The sequence below is a fragment of the Pinus tabuliformis genome, chromosome 9, assembly GCF_031772625.1.
Source record: "Pinus tabuliformis cultivar Carrire ecotype Pingquan chromosome 9, CPIR1, whole genome shotgun sequence".
Classification (NCBI taxonomy): Eukaryota; Viridiplantae; Streptophyta; class Pinopsida; order Pinales; family Pinaceae; genus Pinus; species Pinus tabuliformis.
The window spans coordinates 977,020,510-977,042,888 of NC_142307.1; the positions used below are offsets into that span (position 1 = coordinate 977,020,510).

Genomic DNA, 22,379 nt, shown 5'->3' on the forward strand with positions numbered 1-22,379 from the left:
AAAAGGAGGGGGAAAAAGTCCCAAAAGAAATCTACTGAAAGCAATATACCAAGTTATAACAGTTTCGAGATCTTAGAAGAAGAAGGAGGAGAAAATGGAACGCACAAGAAAACTGAAGACTATCAAATAGAAAAGGAAACAAAGGATAACATGGAAATCATACAAGAGCACAATGGAGAAAAGGAGGACACAACAAGCATAGTGGAACCTGTAAAGGACCTTGAGATGACCCCAAGCGATGGTGGTACGGAGGACCAAGACCTACAGGAGATCTTAGAGAGGGAGAACCTGGAACTAGAAAAGTTTCAAGAGCAGGGAATCAACACAAGAATAGATTCTCTACCATAAGAGGAGTTTGATAGAGTACAACAACTATTCCTGTGAAGGTATCACACAAAGGCAGCAGCAGTTAAAAGGAATCATGATAGCCAGGAGAACCGAGGGGTTAAATCAAAGGAGAAAATAATAGGACACTCCACCAAGAACCCAGGAAGAAAAGAGGACGTAAGAGACAGAATGAACTACTGACAGATTGTGGAAAAATCATGTTTGATTCAGGTAAGATGAAAGATCTCACCAGTTACTCCTTTACAAACCCATCATTATGAAGCTTACAACCTGGAACATTAGAGGACTAGGGAGTAAAAGGAAACAAAGAAATCTCAGTAACAGAATAAAATAAGAAAAACCAGATATAGTGTTTATTCAGGAAATAAAATAATCAGTAGACAAAATAAGAGAACTGCACATCAAATGGCTTATTAAGTATGATTATCTAGAAGTCAAAGAAAATAATTCAGCTGTAGGAATTCTTAGTCTTTGGAATCCTCAGAAATTTGGAATCTTGGATGCTGAGGCATCAAGAAACCACCTTTCAATGGTTATCTAACCGTTGGGGGACAAGGATAGCTACTTGATCACAAACGTATATGGTCCTCAACTGTGGGAAGAAAAACTCAGGCTCCTCACCTCTTTGGAAGAGCTAAGAGAGAGACATTCAACAATGCCCTGGATTCTGGGAGGGGACTTCAATATGATCAGATCTCTCACAGAGAAAAAAGGAGGAACTAGATCACTTGGTAGAGACTCATTAGCCTTCCAGAACTTCCTTAACAATATGAGACTAGTGGATATGGACAAAATAAATGGCATCTTCACATGGAACAACAAGAGAGGGGGAACTTCCCAAGTAGCCTCAAGATTAGACAGATTCATAATCTCGAAGGATCTCCTTCTCACTAGCTGCAGCATGACTGCTTTCATCCTCCCTTTTGGAGGTTCGGACCATTGGCCCATCCAGCTGGAAGCCTCCTCTATTGGAACCCCGAGGAATAGAACTTTCAGTTTCGAAAATGTTTGGCTTACTCACCCTAATTTCATCACTAACATTGGAAAGTGGTGGGCAGAAGAATACCCACCCAAGGCACAAAAATGTTCCTCCTACAACAGAGACTCAAACACATCAAGGGAAAGCTCAAAGATTGGAATAACAATGAGTTTGGAAATATATTCAAAGCCAAGGGAGAAGTGGAAAGAAAACTACAAGAAATTAATCAAATTCTCATCACAAAAGGCTTCATAGAGGAAAAGAAAATGCAAGCGAACTCACTTCAACAAGAATGGGACAAAAGATGCCACCAGGAGGAAATCTTCTGGAGACAGAAATCCAGAGTGAAATGGATTAAGGAAGGGGACGGAAACAAAATATTCTTTCACAAGTCTACCATGGAACACAGAGCTCATAATAGAATCACAAAACTTATAGATCCTCAGGGTACAGAGCAAAACACCCACAAGGAAATGGAAGTAGTTTTGGTCCAACATTTCCAAAGTATGGCAGAGGAGACCACGGAAGACAGATCTCTATTTACTAAAAGTTTTACTCGGCACATTCCAAAACTGGTAACCAGAGAAGACAATTATAATCTTAACAGACCAGTAACGGAGGAAGAGGTCAATGAAGCAATCAAAGAGATGCACAATGGGAAAGCGCCAGGCCCTGATGGTTTCAATGTAGACTTCTTCAAAACTTGCTGGGAAATAGTAAAAAACGACATCCTGGAGGTGGTGGAGGACTCGAGAAAATCAAAATCAGTTCTAAGAGCGCTTAATGAATCCTTCATAGCCTTAATCCCCAAATAGGAAAAAACCATGACTCCAGATAGATTTAGACCCATAGCTTTATGCAATATGGTGTACAAAATCATTTCCAAAGTAATTGCTAACAGACTCACAAACTCAAACCCATTCTTCCAACACTTGTGTCAGAAGAGCAGACTAGTTATGTGGAAGGTAGACAAATTCTCAATAACATTGTTCAAGCTCATGAAACTGTTCATTCCCTCAAGACCAATAAGCAAGCAGGTATGATAATACAGCTGGACATAGTGAAAGCTTATGATAAGCTAAGCTGGTCTTATATAAGGGAAGTTCTTAAAGCTTATTGCTTCGACCACAACTGGATAAGATGGGTCATGGCTCTCCTCACCACTGCAAGTTGCTCAATTCTTCTTAATGTCTCTCCTTTGAGAACCTTCAAGCCATCAAGAGGCCTCAGACAAGGAGATCCTCTCTCCCCCTTCCTCTTCATTCTCATGATGGAAGGATTGGGCAGAGCGATCATTTCAGCTAAGGAGGAAGGAAGAATCCAAGGACTTAGACTCACTCTAAATGGGGACACATTGACCCATCAACAATTTGTGGATGACACTATGCTGTAGGGCACACCAATAGTCAAGGAAGCCAAAGCTTTCAAACAAATCCTGCATGAGTTCACAATGGTTGTGGGTACTGAGGTAAGCCTCACAAAATCTAAAGTTTTCTTTTTCAATACTGACATTTCAATACAAGGAAATCTAGGAGATCAGAAATGGGAAGCTTGCATGGTTTTGGGAGGATAACCAGCAGCAGGAACATAACCTCAGTAGAGAAGGACTAGATATTATCAGAATTGATACCATTAATAAAGGACTAGAAAAAGTCAGTGACTATTGGGATCAGTCAAGGGCCACTTGTAATTGGAGGATTTGGAAGGTACTAGACTACAATGAAGAAACCCCCTTGAAGACCCAAGCTAAAGTGTTGAAAGATATTCTGGAGAAAAGACAAATTTTGACCTCTACCTCGAATGATATTCTAAGATGGGGTAAAAACAATGAGGGAATCTTCAACCTCAAAGAAGCCAAAAGAATAGCCACTGGGCTTAACTACCAAAACCTTGATAAGACATGGAAAGACCTATGGAAAAAGCCACACTGGACGAAGATCAAACTGTTCAGGTGGCTGGTCCAGCACAGAAATATTTTAACTTGGGAAAACCTCAGAAAGAGAGGTTTTGCTAGGCCATCAAGATTCCAATTATGTGGATAGCAGGAAGAAACTATAGATCACCTTCTCAACCTCTACTCTTTGACCTCCACCTTATGGAATTGGGTATCCGGTATCTTCAAGCAGACAGACAGGAATGAAAATGACATCACTGACACTTTAAAGAATTGGAGGAAGGACTTTTCAGACAATGAGACAGTAAACACAACTTGGGCCCTGATTCCAGGATTCTTGATCTAGGACGTTTGGAAAGAACGTAACAACAGGATCTTCAAAGATAAAACTGGCTCAACTCAAAGCATCATAGCTCAAATCCTAAAACAACTCAAAGATACTATTAATGTCCATCGGAAGCATCCTCCTAAGAAACCCCCGGGTCATCGAGACACTCACATCCTGGAACTATTGGGACTCCAGTCTCTCGGCCCTCAGGGAAAAAGTAAGATAACAAAGAGAACATCAGCTGGAAAGGCTTTCTGGCAACCCCCTCCCGAAGGCTTTTAAAATTCAATATTGATGGAGCCTCAAAAGGGAACCCTAGGGACGCTGGCTATGGAGGAGTCATAAGAGATGAAGAGGGCAACATAAAAGTCATCTTTCACAGTCATCTATGGAGAGTCACTAATAATATGGTTGAACTCATGGCCATTGAACAATGATTAGAGATTTTGACAGAGTTCAATTTACATAATACAATCATCGAGGCTAACTCGAAATTAATAATTAAGTCAGTTAAGTGGCTGGGCACGGATACTACACCCGACAAATTCTCGACTCACTAGAGACTTTTGCAGGTCTATTACCATATTCAATTGCACCTGAGAATTCTCAGAACTCTTATTTTTGTGCATGTGCATTGAGATTCCAATAAAGTAGCGGACTGACTCGCTAATGAAGGGGTGATATGCACAAAAGACAATAAGTGCTACTTGTGGGAGTCGCTACCCACAGGACAACTACGTGAGAGCTGCCACACTCTGGCCCTCATAGAAAAGGAGCATTATCAGCACATGCAGGGGTATCCGCTAGTTGACCCATAAACAATGGAAGATAAGGGTTTAATTATTAGTCAACCTGAGCTTTGGCATAGACGAGCCTCGTAGCGGAATATCGCAGGTGAGCAGGCAGTCAGAAAAATGGTGATGATCTGCTCTAAACTGCAAGGCACATGTTCAATTGGGAGGCTCAGTCAATTGGATGGCAGCAGTGTAGAGTTACCAGGCGTCAAGCGGTTACCAAGCGTCAAATGGTTCTCAGGCATCAATAGGTTACTGGCGTCAAGCGGTTATCTGACAACGAGCAGTTATGAGGCGCCAAGTGGTTTTCGTGTTATCAGGAGTCTAACGGTTTTTGGGTTATCGGGCGTCCTCAAAACCTGAAGTGGTTTATTAGAAATGGCTCTGATGCCACTTAGAGATCAACACATGACTTCCGGAGGAGAGAGAATACCGCCTCCATTGGGTGGGTATTCCTCTGGCTTCTTCTCTACTCGATATCTCACTCGGTCGTTGGATCTTGTAGATGTATATCAAGGGCTCTGATTTGTCGAGCTGGTTAGTGGGTTTGGGTACTCCGTCGTGGACCTGAAATTTTTATTTTATAGTCACTATTCACCTCCTCGGATCCGCGGCAAGTTTGTCGGGTTAAGTTATTTTTGCTCTGTTCCGCCCCTTGACCACTTGACCTTGGTCCAAGGTTCGTGGGGTGGTGGCAGACTGTTTTGCTCTCAAGTAGGTGACTCTTTCCCTGATGATTGAAGTGATTGCTAAGTCTTTAGCCCTCTTCCTCTTTGGGTGCATTGTATTTTATGTATCATATTTTGAGTGACAAGATAATAGAAGGACTGACTCTTACTTTAGAAAAAAAAGAAAATTAAATTTATTTGATGGAATTTTACTTAAATGTTGGTTTTACTTACTTCCATATTCCCTACTTCTCCTATTGGCGTTGCTTTGGACCTCTCAATATACTTTATCTTTATATTTATTGTCACAATACTTCCTTTTGAATTATTTAATTTAATCACTTTGTAATTTTAATTGAACTTTAAAGGATACTTTGATTTTTATCTCTCTAACTTTATGTTTTATGGTTTTACATTACAATTTAGAGAGTGATACTCTTTATCTTATAATAAAGTCGTTAGTGTATCATCCAAAATTTGTACTTCCAAATCAGTGCTTATAGTTGCGGCATATCATCTTACCACCACCACAAGGATTTGTTGCTGCTTATGTGTTAGGTACTTCACACGAGGACCATGGATTCCTCTTAATGTATTCTATTCATAATGTTTTCTAAACGTATGTACAGTTGGCCTAATGTGTACATTTCTCTCTACCCTGGAGGCTACCATAAGGTCTCGATGGTTTGATTAGCAACATTAACCTTAACCTTAACGTTAACCTTACAACCATTGCAATGGTTAGAAAACATAATTTTGTTTATATATTCTTTTATTTTTGCATCTAAGATTATCCCCACTAGTTTCCATGGTTTCGAGAAGTCATTATAGTTATATATTGGTCTTGAATTCATTATTGTTATATATTGGAAAATTTTATAATATGTGAAAGTATTAGATAATAATTTAATACATTGATATAGATTATTATGATTTTTTAATAATATTTGAATGAGACAATAAATGAACCAAAATTTGGATATAGTATTACACAATTTGAAATTAAATGGTATTTGTTATTTAATTATAATTCAAGTGGTTATTATGTTATATTATTCCTAATATATGTAGATTAGATTATATTAGTTTGATATAGACAAAGAGATTAGATTTTATATTTTCTTCTCAATCATTTCTTCCTCTCAATACATATATGGTATAGTAGCATTAAATTTGTCAAAGGTAAGGCTAGGTTGGTACCACACTTGATGTGACTAATTGAGAAAAATGTAAGATGAATTCGTGGTGATTATTGGAAATGTGAATAACTATTTGGTTTAACCTTACTTTTGCAACATCATCTTTTGACAAGGGGAAGAATGGTTAACAATACCTATCATTAGTTTGAATCTAGTTCATCTGCATGCATTATCAATTGTGGAGTAAAAGAAACTTATAGTTAGTCTAAGGGAGATAATGGTATCCTTTGGTATGTTCCTTATAGGAGGTGATGCTCATAATCAAATAAGAAATATGGAATTATGTTAACATGCATTAGTGAGTGCAGGATACAAGTGCACATGTATCATGAGTTCCTGATAGTATAAATATAGAGGCTTGACATGGAATTATTATGTAGAACTAGCCAAGAACTAGAGGGAGTAATAAGAAATTCATTATTCAAACAAGATGTGAAGACATTATGATGACCAAATAGCGAGAGAAATAATATAATTCAAGTCAATATTGGAAGCAATATATATTGAGATATTATGCTACCACCCACAAAAGGATCATTAAACCTTTCTTTTTAAAACATAACAACTATTTTGTATTATATTATAAGACAAGAAAAGCATGCCCAGTTCCATTTACATTCAACATTTTCATCAGTTGTATCAAAATTCCAGAGTAGCCATATCTTATATTTCTTATTGCCACTAACCTTCTTTTCTAGCTTAGTACATTGAAACAATCCAAATATCTTTTAAAATTGTGCCAAAAGTAGTTTATACCTATAATACATACTAAAAATAGATTCTAGTTTTCACCTAAAGGGGTGAGGATCCATGTCAAGGTTATTATCTTGTGGTACTTTCTTGCCATGAACTACATCAACTTCACCTTCTCCTCCGACACACGTTTCTACCTACATAGTCAAACTTGGGTCAAGGAACCCATGTTCCTTCCTTTCATTTTATGCCCAGTCCATTGCTTAACTTCTTGTCTTCAACATCAATATATCTAATTCCATTCAAAGCAGGAAATGCTCCATTCTAGCATTCAACCCCTGTAGTTTGTGCTCCATCCCCTTTGCACTACCATCCTTCTCCTTTTCAGTAGTTTAAGCCTCCTATCTAAAATTTCACACATCCCCGGTAAGTTCTTAAAAACCTTCTCTTCTTCCTTCCTCCACCACTTGAAATGTTTGATGACATCATTATTCGCCATCTCTACCAATGACCACTAGGACAAGAATGTTCTCCACCTTGAAAATAACTAATGGACTCTATCTAAAATTGGTGTCCTATACTCATTATCTTCCATTCCTATCAGGTGGGGGATCCTATATCTACCAACATTAACTCCATCAAAGAGTGAGTTGTCACTGCTACTTCCCTAAGTGATGAGTCGAGCCTCACGCAACAAGAATTATTATGAACATTAATGGGACTTACGTCGATGCAATCCATCTCCCAAATGAGTTGAGCTTGAGAGGACCAGCAATATTTTAATATGGTCCACCTTCTCTTGTTATCATTTGAAGTGTACAGTCTCTTATGCATGCAATGTAATGTGCGGTATGCAGGTTGAGCTCCAAATTATCCTCTCATCCATTCATCCCCATGGCTATGTGATTCCAACTGGTTGAGTGTATTATTTCTCATTAATTCGATTTTTAGAGAGTGTGAGTCTTTTGAAATCCCAAATATTTTCATTAATTGAAATGGATTATGGGATCAACATGATTCTCCTTTCACCACCTTGTAATATAATTACACCCTGCTCTAAACATGAACCTTAATTTTCCACCGTGTTCGTGTTCGTGTTAAGGGATCTAAGGACATGGTGGAAATGGATTTTTTTTCAAATTGTGCCAACATCAATGCTATTCTTCAGACAATTTGAGGGAAAGTAGGGAGCATCCTGAAATTGACTTTGTGACCTACCTAATTACCACCATCGAGTCCCTGAGGATCATTAAAATTTTGAATCCTTTATCCCTGGCGAATTCTAGGCCTTTCCATAATGTCCAGTACTCCACATAATTATTTTTTTCCCATCCTAGACCCGAGGAAAAACTATATTACATTTTTTCATCGAGGTTGTATATTGCCCCTACCTCTCCTGCCACCCCTAGATTTCCTTTGGAGGCTCCATCAAAATTGAGGATTGAAATGGTTTGCCTGACTTTCTAGTCTCGGAATTCATTTGACCCCAATATCAGCTGGTTGAAAGAGAGAGTGGTGGGTCTCAATGTGAAGATGAGAACATGATCATGTAGCTTTGGTAAATGGATCCATTCTCCCTCTTCGAGGGTTATATCTTCTAATTCCTTCGACTTTAGGCATTTTACCACCATATACTCTTAAATTGGACATTGTGCTTTTATAATAGATATGTGGGTGGAAAATGTTTTTTCCTTGAAGATCACCTTGTTCCTTTCCAACCACATCATCCATCATAAGAACTTTGGTATTTCTATCGAGGCCCATTTTGCTACCATTTATTTAATTTTGTCATTGGGGGATTTCTCTTCCATGTAGCAAACATATCTATCCAATTTTGTAGAATGATTACTACATTACTGACTTTTTTGAAGGCCAGTTTCCATACCTCAGTAGAGAGTGGAAAATGATGGAATAAATGTGGGATTGACTCCTCCTCTTCCTTACATCAACCACACCATGATGGACCTTGGATGTTTCTCATTCTTAGATTCTACAATATGAGAATCTTTTGATGAGTAAGGACCCAACAAAAAGAGTTGACTTTTGATTTAGCATCATTTCTCTAGATTGTTTTCCATATCCTCTTCTTTCAAGGGTTGGGGAGCATTTTGATCAGAAGTTTATAACCCTCTTTAACTATGTACTATGTTGATTTGCTTTGCATCCACATTATCAAGTCAGTCGAACCTCGAGAGATTGGAGCGAGTCCATTCAAAAGTGATGTGATCAGATCCCATTGCCCGACCAATTGAGAGGGGAGACCTAGGCACTACCACCCTGACGAGACCCAGTGGGTTACTAAGATGAAATATATTTTAATCATTTGATGTGTTTTCTCTTTATCCGATCTACTAGGGACGTCCCCTCTTCCTATTCGAGAATCACACAAGCTATCAGAATCTTGTCCTTCCATAAGCTAATTCTTCCTCCATTCCCCACAAACCAACCCAAGTTTTGTATGATGACCAAGGCAGTATCTTTGCATTGGCTCCATATTTTTTATCCTTTACCTTCCCATTACACATTTTCTACTCTTAGAATCTCATTCTTGTTGAAATACTTCTTGATGAAGGCTTCCATCCACCATACAGTGGAATCTGATATAAATTTCCACACTATTTTAGCGCCTAAAGAAAGATTAAGATACATGGGATCCTTAATTCCTAATCCTCCGAACTCCTTTGGAAGATGGGTTACATTCTAGTTTAGAAGATGAAATTTCCATTCACTATCCTTTCCTCCTTGCTAAAGGAACCTTTTAATCAAATCACTCATTTGAGAGAGAATTATTTTAGGAGAAAGCAGTCCCGAACCTAGCTATATTGGGAGGGTTGATAGCACCAATTTGATCAGGATGGTTTTTCTAGTTGGATTAAGTTATCTCATGCCCCATCCTTCAATGTTCTTATTAAATGTATGCAAAATCTATTCCTAGTCTTCCTTTGAGGAGTATCTTAAAGAGATATGGATTCCTAGATATGTAAATGATTTCCAGTTAATTTGAAATGAGAAGCCTATTGCTATGGAAATCTCCTGTAGTATCAAGTATGTTCAATTCCATCCATAGAGTTGACTTTTATTTTTATTTATCTGACACCTTGACAGTCAAAGATATAAATCTAGAACAAATTTAAATATTTTTACTATGATTTTGGAAGCTCCTCCCTGAAAAATTGCATCATCTGCAAACAATGAATGATTGATATTTTTGACATTTCTCACTATGCTTACACTTAGCAGAGAGCCATACCTTCTTTCCTTTTTGAGAAATCTACTTAAAATTTCAGCAACCAAAATGTACAGAAGGGGTGACAAAGGGCATCCTTGTCTGAGGCCCTTGGTGGCTTTAAAGAAAGGATTTGGCCTTCCATTTATTAATGGGGTGATCCATGGGGAGTCTATACAAGCTTTTATCTAGGAAACAAATTGACTATAGAATCCAAGTTATTCAAGAATAAGGAAAACAAAAAGAGTGACATGCCTGATCAAAGGCATTTTCCTTATCCAATTCAATGATGAATCCTATTTCTCCCTCCTCCTTGCTTGAATGGATAGCTTCTTGGTCAAGTATTTCTTGAGAAATACTCCTTGATTCTCTAAAATGAGTCTTGGAAGAAGCAAATTTAATCTTCTAGCAATGATATTTTCCATAATATTATATGAGGCATTACAAAAAGATATTGGATGAAATCATGAGAAATTCATTTGGTTGGTCTCTTTTGGAATAAGAGCCATGAAGGACAAATTTGTACTCCCTCCTATCTTGCTTTTGTCCTATGACCAATTTAGCATCCTTAAAAAATATTTCTTTATCTCAATCAAACATAACCTATAGAAACTAATTGAGAAACCATTTGGGTTAGGTTCCTTATTTGGTTTCATGCTCTAGATTACCTTAACCACCCTGTGTTCCCCAATCTTTCAGTCTATACTTCGATTCTCTTCATTTGATACCTCTGGGTGGAATGTAGCAATGAAATCTTTTTCTTTAGCATAATATATCTCACCACTTGATGTGTATAGAGATTGGAAATTATTATAGCCTTCCGGTTTGATTTCTGGAAAGGAAGTGATTGTTTCCTTCCTTATAGGGCTATTTCCCTTACTCTATTCCTTACTTCCATTTCCTTTTTTTGCATGTGGAAGAAGGATGTATTCCTATCCCCTTACTTAAGCCATATTCTTCTTGATTTGAGGCACCTATGCTCCTCCTCCATTCTACATTCCTGAAAGTATTGGATATTTAGTTCTTTCTCCCTCTTTATATGACTTTTTGTTACATCAAAATTCTCCATAATTGATGTGTATTGTTCTATTTCTTGAAGAATGGTTTCGAGCACATTAATCACTTGCCCATTTTCATAATGCCCATTTAAACTCCTTCAATTTTGATTCCCATACAAATGTTGGTGATCCTTTCACCAGTGTGCACCATGCTTATTTTATAATATCCATCACTCCTTCTTCCCACAATCAACCTAGATTGAACCTGAAGGAGATTGGGTCTAAGTTTACTCCTTTCTCAATTACAATTTTATTGGTCGATGGTTTGATTTTCCTAGAGTTAATATCAGTGGGGATGCATCCTTTCCCAATAAAACCCACGAATTGTGTATTAGGAAGTGGTCTAGTCTTGTAGAAATGTTCGCTTGTCCACACCTTCTATTCGACTAGGTCAATTTGCCTCTTGTTGGTTTGACATCTATTAGATCCCACTCTACAATGAGATCCCCTAGTCTCTCCCTAAAAGGGTCTCTGACCAGGGAGCCTCCCTTATTTTCATTTGCAGACAAGCCGATGTTGAAGTCTCCTCCTACTATGGAGTTTTGATGCCATACCAATTTATTTAATAAAACAAGGTTATCCCATAATTATACTTTCTCCCCATATGTAACTGAAGAGTATATATTCACTAGTTTTACTCTCTTCCCATTTCCTTTATCTTCTAGTTCCACTACTAACCAATTCACAATTGACTATGCCCCCTTTATGTTGAAGACATTTGGATCCTAAAAGATGCCAAGGCCACTTGAAGCTCCCCTTGAATTATTAGTGACCCCCCTGCTATCTTTCAAGAAAACCTTGGAGGCTTCCATGAGCTCAACATTTTCTGATTTTGACTCCTATATGAACACTATTGTAGGCTTCTTCACTTTAATCAAATCTATTATTGCAAGGGATTTTTTGGGGTCACCCATGCCATTTACATTCCATGAGATCAACTTCATCATTTTTTGACGAGGGAATGGGCTTTCCTCCCTCGACCTACATGTCTCGTTCCTCCTTTAAAACCCAACCCTGACCCCTTTAGAACATATGAAATTTGAGGTTGGATTCCCAATCTTTTATTGATTTCTTCCTTGTTCTCTCTTAGATCCTTCTTTTACTGACGACCCCATCTCTTTGTCGTGCCTTCCACTTCATTGCTTCTTGCATCTTCAGATCCAATAGTCAAGAGTGTCATGTTTCTAGTTGCAATTTTCCTAGGACCACTTATTACTTGATTTTTATCTGAAGGTGTGGAGTCCATAGGTTAGGTTTGGCATAGATCCAGTTTGAAGTCATCCATTCTTGATTTCAAATGCTCTTGGGCCCTAGGTCTGGGTTAAATTGACAGTGTTTGAACTACTGGCACACCCCTATCCTCCCTTCCTTCTAGTAGCTTCGAGATCCCTCCTTCATCTTGATTTTATTCATTTGTTTCTTCCTCGTCTGATGTATCAAGGGGATAACTTTCATCCTTTATTTTTTTGCCTCTTGTTTCTTTTAACACCTTGAAAGGGTTGCTTGAGGACATGGGTGCATCGTGGCCTTGAGAAGCTTGGTTATTTGGAGCCTGTTGTCACTTGTTTCTAGTCCTCCATTGTGTTTGCAATTTCTGTTGATTCTAGATCTATGCTTTTTCCCCCGCTTGACCTTATTACAATCCATAACAAAATTTCCATACTCGTGACAATATCAACACTTGAAAGGAAGTTAATCGTAATCCAAGATTTGGGTTTGCTTCCAATCTCCCATCATTAGAAGGATCTCCGTAGGGAGGCCCTTCTCCACGTCCACCTTGAAACATATTCTTACACTAGCAAACTTCCTTGATTTAGGTTTTTCTCAATCAATGAATCTTCCTACCATGTTTCCAACTGCCCAAAGGAAATAATCTCCCCAAAACGGGATAGGGAGTCTCGACAATTTCACCCAAACACGAATTATCATACGAATATATTTCGTTGGGTTGAAATACATTTTCCACAGATTCAAATACATTCCCTTGGCCCTGAAGTAACACCCATTTCTAAATATTATCTCACTGTCATCCCTAGCCTCAAACAAAAATGCAAAGTATCCATTACCTACTACGAAAATCCCTAGGTCAACTTTCATATCTTCTCTCCAGTTCCTCTTTTCCCATTATTCAAAAAATTTGAGAGACAACCTTATTCCTGTAAACTTATCTATCAGTGCTTGATCCATATAGATTATCTTGGAATGGAAAAAAGGTGGAAGAAAAAGGACTACAAGAATGTTCTCATCCTTTTTAACAAATTTTGAGCTTCCTTTCTTCAGTTTTTTCTTTTTGTGCGTGGAAGCAATCAATTCTTGAAAGGCTACTATGATCACATCAAGAATGGGAGAGGAGGGAGGAGGAAGATCCCCCTCCTGGATTTCCATTGGTTGTGATCAAGGTTGCAGAGTAGGAGTAGAGGGGAGTTGCAGAGCAGGAAGGTCTATGATATATGGATAGGTGTGTTAGATACCAATATAATTATTAATAAACCTATTATTATAACAAGGAAATGAACAAAAAAAAGGTTAAAAGAGAAAACAATTTTAAAGAAAGAAAGTAAAGTTTTTACATTTTATCCCTAATATTAGCTACACATATCTAATATCTTTCCTTATGGAGGAATGGAAAAGGAGGTAATTACAATTTTTTAATGATGATCCCTTGAAATTATGATCATCTAGGAAGGATGACATGAATATAATTGGGTAATAGTTATATACTTAAGGTGATTAAGTAGAAGTTTCACAAACAAGCACAATAAATCAACAAGAATTCATTCCTATAACATGATTGAAGATTTGGACTCAAGGAATAGTCATGATGAATTAATTTTTCACTCCGGTGGTATCTTGTGAATGAATAACCCTATGAAAAATGGTTAAGGAATAATAATAAAATATTCCATATAAGGATAATCCATATTAGAAAGAAAATTTTGGCAATCAACCAATGAAGTTAAATAATCATCATAATAATGAAGGTCGTGGGAAGTATGGTGACATTATATTAAAGGAGTGAATGCATAATAAAATTGACCAATTGGAGGAAGATAAGTTCTTTGCATGATGACATCTATAATTTTCCCCTCTAATGAGATAGGCACCTTGTAATGTTTTACATATGTGACTAACTATATGTGTAATTTATACACAATTTTCTATTCCTTTAACGCCTTAAAATAGGGAAAAAGTAAGTGAATTACATTTAATAGCCTACTCTATTGAATTTATTTATAGGGTCTTTACCCAAATTGGGGAATATTAATAACCTTCCCAAGTTCAAAAAATTTGTGCATTTTAGAGAGTAGGGAAAGAAATCATGCCCATTGGAAGTGGGGAATCAAATCCTATTTGATAATATGTTTTTGAAATTGAACAAAGTGAAAAATTTTCCATCTTTGAAGTTAGTAGACATGGAATATTAGGAAATTGAGACTATTGGAGTAGACAAAAATATATCTATGAATATCTGGTATGAGGGAGTGAAGGGATGTTTCTATGAAGAAGACATTCCTCTTAATAATATTGATGAGTGGACTATGCAACATGCTTGTTAAGGGTCAAAGTGATGAATTATTTGGTTTAAAAGTGTCAAGATAGGGAGTTGTGAACACTCATAATTGGTCAAGAATGATAAGTGATAAATTGGGAAAATGTTAAAGGATTAAATGGTCAAAAATAACAATTGAAATATATGAGGGAATGTTTCTTGAAATTTCATAAGGATACCTTGAGAAGGATCATGTATATATTGAAAAGAAAAGTGAGAATAAACTAATAGAGGGGTACTTTTCTAATATGCATTTTATAAGTGAATTGATGATATAATGAGACTTCATATAGAACAACTTGCCAAAATTGTTCTATTAGTATTGAAAGAAGTTATTTCCAAGCACAACAAGCATATATCTTTTGGTTGATGATAATGATAGTAGTAGTTCAAATGCTTCATATTCCAAATATATTCTTCACAAGCCACAAGTGAATGGGAATAATCTCTAGCCCAAATTGAATAAGGGTGAATCTATGATAAATGGATCAAGCTATACTGATAAGGGAACTTGATGAGATAAGAAAATATTTTTGAGAATGAACAATGATAGTTACCAAGTAATGGACAAATCACCAGGGATAAAAAAAAGCCTCATGCAAGTGAATTAAGCATGACAACAGACTTAAATAATGATGACCTACTATTGTGTACCATTGAGTATAATGATACTATAATAGATAATAAAAACATGTATAGTGATCATGGAATTTAAATTTTTATATTAATGTTTTAAAGAATGATTATGCAACTAGTAATATCTTAATGATGAATTTCATTAAATTTCTTTGGGGAAAGAGGAATACAAGACTGAATATTAACGCTTAACATAATGAGGTTCATTTGAAGTTTAAGGATGTATTCAAATTACTATACCTACTTTGTAAATTGTCAACCTCCTAGTTAAAAGAAGTGGGAACAATTATTGAAAACTAATTGGTATCTCAATAAAAACATGACACTCATAGTATTGAGGATTCAAACCAGGCTAACCAACCTAGCTAGATAGATCCTCTATGGATATTTAATGATATTGTTGAATTACAATCAAATAGATTGTATTCATTGCTTATGCATGATAATGAATCTGATTGATGAATCATGATAAGAATGATTTTGTTTCTCTTCACGTGATACATGTTGAGATCATTATAGTATTGACTTGTGGTTCTATTTATGATGTTGATGTAATGTCATATCTTTGATAGATGTGCTTATGTTATCATATTATTATGAAATTTTGACATGTGATAATTTCATGCAATTTTGATGATGAGTTGTATTCTCATGATGGCATGTGGATTATTTTTTATGATATTATGATGTTATGACTAATGCATTGGTTACATGTTGAGAGGTGGTCACTATTACGCCAAAGTGGTATTAATACATTCATTTAAGACAAAATTATCATTTGTCTCAACTATTTATTTTATATTAAATTATTATTATTTTATTTTTTAAATTAAAAATTTGCATCATATGACATTTTCAAAGCCACTAAGTCCTTAGGTCTAAGTGGTCTACGGTCTAGGGTTTCGAACAAATTGTTTCAAGGTTTCTCTTCTCTCTTCTAGCTCACATTATAGGAGATAAATCAGAGCAACCATGGGGCCATATAAGAGGTTGATCAAAGCTTTTACTACCCATTCATTCTCACCCATACGCACAATGTAGGGTGGGCCATCATCATCATTATTTGTGATAGCATGGACATTGGGCATGTGGATGGTGGTGACATCGTAGATGGCCTCATATGCAACAATTGAGAGGCACAATTGCAATAGGAAGCTCTGCGTCGAGCCAACCCTAAAATTTTTACAAAATAACCATGACTATGCTTGGAGGGAGGCCATAAGCAGCAACAACTCAAAGCTCTCGAAGCCCATCAATGTCTTAGTGAGTGAGCTCCTGAGCCTCCAAAACTACATCCAGAAGCCATTCTATGATATTATGATGTTATGACTAATGCATTGGTTACATCTTGAGAGGTGGTTACTATTACACCAAAGTGGTATTTAAGACATTCATTTAAGACAAAATTATCATTTCATCTTAAAATTATCATTTTGTCTCAACTATTTATTTTATATTAAATTATTATTTTGTTTTTTTTTTTAAATTAAAATTTGGCATCATATGACATTTTGAGAGTCACTAATTCCTTAGGTTTGAGTGGTCTACAGTTTAGGGTTTTGAGAAAATTGTTTCAGGGTTTCTCTTCTCTCTTCTAGCTCGCATTACAGGAGAGGAAGAAGATCAACCATTGGGCCATACAAGATGTTGATCAGAGCTTTTAATACCCATTCATTCTCACCCATACACATAATGCAAGGTGGGCCATCATCATCATTATTCATGACAACATGGACATTGGGCATGTGGATGGTGGTGGCATCACAGACGGATTTAGATGCAACAGTTGAAAGGCACCACTGCAATAGGAATATCTACATCGAGCCACCCATAAACGCTTTACAACATAACTGCGACTGTGCTCGGAGGTAGGCCATGAGTAGCAAGAACTCAAAGTTCTCGAAGCCCATCAATGTCTTAGTAAGTGAGCTCCTGAGCCTCCAAAACTAAATCCAAATGTTATGTAAGTTCAAAAAGCTCAATGATGCCATGCTCAGAATCAAGCATGCCATGTGCTCTAATTGTCACCCCACTGTCTTCACCTGCAACTCTGTTCTTAGCAACTTACACCGAGCAGGTCAATGCCATAATGTTTCTTCTCTTTATAAATTTACAAATCTAATTACATATAACATAGTTCTGAGCACTCAATGCGAGAGGTTGGACATGGAAGGGTCATTTGATATGGTAAAAACCATCTACAAGGTCAAGATGATATTGAGTACAAAGAATTTTAATCATTTATTGAAATCCCATTATAGGCTCAATAAGTATGAGGAGGTCATGAAGGTTTTCAGGGAAATGTTAGAGAAAATCATGGGGCTGATCCTTTGACATATTCTTCTATTTTTTAGGGTTTTGTGAAGGGGGAAGTGATGTAGTAGGTAGAGGAGTTGTACTTGGAGATGAGGAGATGGGGTCTGATCTTTAGCAAACCAGTTTTTTGTAATTTTATTTGGGGATTTTTCAAGGTAGGATAGGCTCATATGGCATTTGATGTGTTTTCCTTTATTCTAGAGACATTCAAACCGATTGTTATGTTGTATAATGCCATGATCTATGGGTTATACAAGGCTAGCAAGATGCAAGAGGGCTTAGAGTATTTGGAGAACATGGGAGAGAGGAATATAAGCCCTACTAGTGACTTGTATGCAATTTTGATGAGTAGGTATATTGAACGTGGTGAATTCCAAGAATCCAAGAGGCTTTTTGGATCATTGGTGGCAAAGGGATGTGTGCCAAATGTTGTGGTATATAGCACACTATTGGATAAATACTTCAAAGAGGGAATGCTTGCAGATGCTGAGAGGTTTCTTGATAAATGGTGACAAAATGGCGTGAACCTAATGAGGTCACATATTCAAGGTTGATATACAAGTATTGAAAATTAGGTAATTTGGAGGAAGCCTTGAAGATCTTTGGCATAATGATTGAAGTTGGATTTAAACCAAATGTTTCTATTTATAATAAATGGTTTGGGGTTTTATGTAAGGAAGGAAAATTGGAGGAAGCTTAGAAGCTCATCCAAACTATGGTGGAAGGAGGTCAAAAGCATGATCCTGTGACATATGATGTACTAATAGAGTGGTTTTGTAATGAAGGGAGAGTTGAGGAGGCCATTTGTTTTTTGTGAGGTTTTGAAAAAGGGTTTTATGGCTAAGGAGATTGAGACATGACTTGGTGGGAAACTGTTGGGCCTCCAAAATGTCATCCTCTTTTACCCTCATTTCCATCATTTTACCATATTCCGGAACTCTTTACCATATTTTGTAGCTCCATAACCCTACATTAATAACCATTTTCATGATCATATGGGTTTAGCATTATTATTTTCCAAGTCATTTATTTTAAGTATATTTAGAGAATTTATGATTAAATATTAGGAAATTAACATGTTTTTGTATATATCTAAAAGTGTTATGAGTTTTATGATATTTTCGGCCTATTTTGAAGATTCTAGAAGGGTCCTATTTGGCCACTCAGCCACAAATTAGAACTTCAATAATTGTAGAAGATTTGGATCATTGACTAAGCACATTCAAAGGAGAAGAATCATGGATGTTTTGATATGTGTCTCCTATCAAAACTAGGAGAGAATTTTGAGAGGATTTGTATCTCATATTTTTAGGTGATTGGTTGTAACCACAAGAGATAAATGTGGATTTAGGAGAGATTTGAGGATCTATATTTATTGATTAGTTATCTTAAGTTTTTGTATAAATAGGAGTGCATCCTTCATACAAAAGGGTTCCAAGTTCCATACAAGATATGTAATTTGTAAAGTGAGGATAGAGAGGAAGAGAGTTGAATTATTGTAATATCTTTGGAGCTTTTCTCCAACTTCATTTTATGGAATACATATTGTTGCTTTGATCTCCAAGTTTTGATAATCGTTCAGTGTGCTTGCTGAGGAGTGGAGGGCCCCCATCAACCACAATTTGCACACCTTTTTCATTTGTTGTACATATTGGTAACATTGTGTAATTATGTTATTTCATTTATTTTCATTTTAAGCAAGTGTGATTTTCAATTCAGCAAGTGTGATTTTCATTTTAAGCAAGTGTGGTTTCATTTCAAGCAAGTGTGGTTTCATTTATGCAAGTTTAGTTTAGTTTCTTTTATGTTATTTTGATTCATGTTGTTTTGTTAAGATTGATTCAATTTCTTTATGTTTGGATTGGATTGGATTGATTTAATTTTCTTTGTAATTAGTTTCAAGTTTATTGCATTAGATTAATATATTATGAGAAATAATCACCTAGTACATATAGTACATGTATACCTCATCACTTCACAAACCCTAGGGTAGACAATTTAATGATAGGGATTTGACTCACAATTAAATCACCCAAAATTTTGGCGCCGTTGTCGGGGAGGTATATAGAGGTGCTTATTTTGAAATTTTAGACAACTTATGATAGTTGCATTCATTCTTAGATGCATGGTTAAAATAATATTAAAATCATTTATGATGCATATTCAACAATTTTTCAGTACTTCGTACTAATATGTGTGCAAGAAAGGAATTATCAACTACTTGGAGTAATTCACAGACAATTAAAAATTTGAGGAATGTCCTTCCAAGAACTTTCTCAAACCCTAGCAACAGTTGAGATATATGCCATGTAGGAAGAGTATATTTTAACTGTATTTAAAAACTTGTCTATCTCTCCACCTACAAAAGAATATCTTCAAGTCTTTTTTGATTCCTCTTGTCAATCCGTTGAAGAGACTAAAGAATCATGGAATAATCTTGATTGAGAGCAACCACTAGAATCTAAGATTGAGGAATGCATAATAAAGAAGGATATTCAATGTGATTTAAACCAAGAAAGGAATCAGGAATGTCATAACTTTATTGAAAGATGGTTCCAATCAGGGATCAAATCACATCACTCTTTCATTCTTCCTTACTTCTTGATTGCATTATCAAAAAAACTAGTATTTCATGCTTTGATGTAATTTAATGCATTTTTTTAAACCTAAGCATGGATATATTTTTACTCCTGTTATGCACATGGTTACATTGGAAATATGCATACACTTGAAAGAATTTTCTATTTTAAGTAGAGTAGGACAAAATCAATAAATAAAACCAAGTTTGGTGATGTTTTTAAGTTTCTTTTGTTAAGTTAGATTTTATTTTATTTGCAATTTTATTTTTGGTGGTGCAGTAAGAGCCACCTCAATTACTAATCATTTTGGAGTAAAATCTAGAAAGAGAGGAGAACAAAGAGAGTTTTTAGATCCAAAATTTGAAGTTACAGATTGAATCCCTTTTATTTTGTTTTTTGTTTTTTTATTTATATTAGATTTCAAAATAATAAAAGAGTTTACAAAATTCCTAAGAATTCTATCTTCCTGTGCCTTGTGCGACCTAGAAGATTAGAAATAAAAATTGAATAAAGTTAGCTTTGAAATTTTGCAATGAAACTCAAAGATCTAAAAATTGGATACGAGATCTAAATTCATTATTCATTCTAAAAATACTCAAAATTTAATATCCAAATTTCAATTAGATCTATCTCAAAATTTGCTAAACTTTTCTCAATTTTCTTTTAAATAAAATATTTACTTTTGAATTAAAAAAAAAAGGATTCTCCAAATAAAACAAATTAAAAATAAAACAAAATAATAATAAAATAAAAACAAAAACAAAAACATATAAAATCGAAATAGAAAGTACAGAAATTAAACTAAAGATATCTCACAAACTAGGAACTAGGTTTTCGTGATCTTTGGATAGGAAGTGCATGATATTCTGATGAACAATCCCTATAAATTTCAACCCAATCCACTTCATAGTTTTCGAGAAAATGAGTATCATCACCTTCAGCCATTTCACTTATATCTTGGGATCCATGCATTGGATCGATCTGATTTTTGGTGTGCAAACACATTGGGACCATAGGAACCTTCCTGCATAATTTCAGCTCAATCCATTTGTAGTTTGTGAGAAAATTATTTTTGAAGTTTACAACAATTTCGATTATATCTCGAAATCCGTGAATTAGATGTTGTTGATTTTTGGTGTGCATAAACATTAGAACAGTAGGAACATGTCCACAAAATTTGAGCAAACTCCAATGGATAGTTTGTGATAAAATGGCCCACAAATTTTGTTGTAACACACCTTGTAGCATCCTAAAAAAAAAATCCAAGTTGTAGCATCAATGTTTTCCCAATTTTTATAGAATAAATTGGTGGTGAGAGCTATTTTTTTGGCAACAGGATGAGTTCAATTGAAAATCAAATATTTTGGTGGCATGAAATTGATTGAGAAGTGCCCTTAGACACTTGATTTTCTCCTAAAAATCTTTCTTTTTTTCTTTCTTCTTCTTCTTCTTCTTCTCTTTCTTTCTTTCTTTCTTCTTTTTTTTTTGGGCATTTGTTAGCTTGTTATTTCGTTAGTCAAATTTGTAGAATGATTAATATTTTTAACTTTAATTAATGTTTTTATGGCTTATATTTCATAAATTTGAATTGTGGTTTATTGTTAAGTATTTGAATTTTAAAAGAGAGGTCATGAGTTCAAATCGAGCAAAGGCCAGAATTTATTAATTGTTCTACAATTTTGACAATTGTTAACTAGGCAACAAATTCGCTACCAAGTGGCGATGTCCACGTGGCAGCGTATTATTGGTCAACATTATAGATACATTGCCCCATTGTACACCATGTCACTTTGAACAGTCAGCTTGCCATGTCTGCATGCCATGTTATCTACCCACTTTAGCATCCACATCAGCATCATGTTGCCATGTGGCACCCATGCACAAATTTTTGTTTTCATGTTTCATAAAATCTTCAAACAATGATAACTCTTTCATACGACATCAGTTTTTGATGATTCAAACTTCGCTGGAATGATCTCGACAAAATATACGCAATGAGATAGTTTTCATCAACATTTGAGATAGTAAAAAAAATGAAGAAGTTGCCAACAAAACACCAACAAGTAGTCCAAGGTACCACTTTCTAAATAGGTAAAAGTGCATTTAATTTT

General features: G+C 35.8%; 1 pseudogene; it reads left to right on the top strand.

Annotated features, from left to right (window-relative positions):
• Positions 1-17,910: 17,910 nt before the first annotated feature.
• LOC149151996 (uncharacterized) lies at positions 17,911-18,654 on the top strand (annotated as a pseudogene).
• Positions 18,655-22,379: the final 3,725 nt, after the last annotated feature.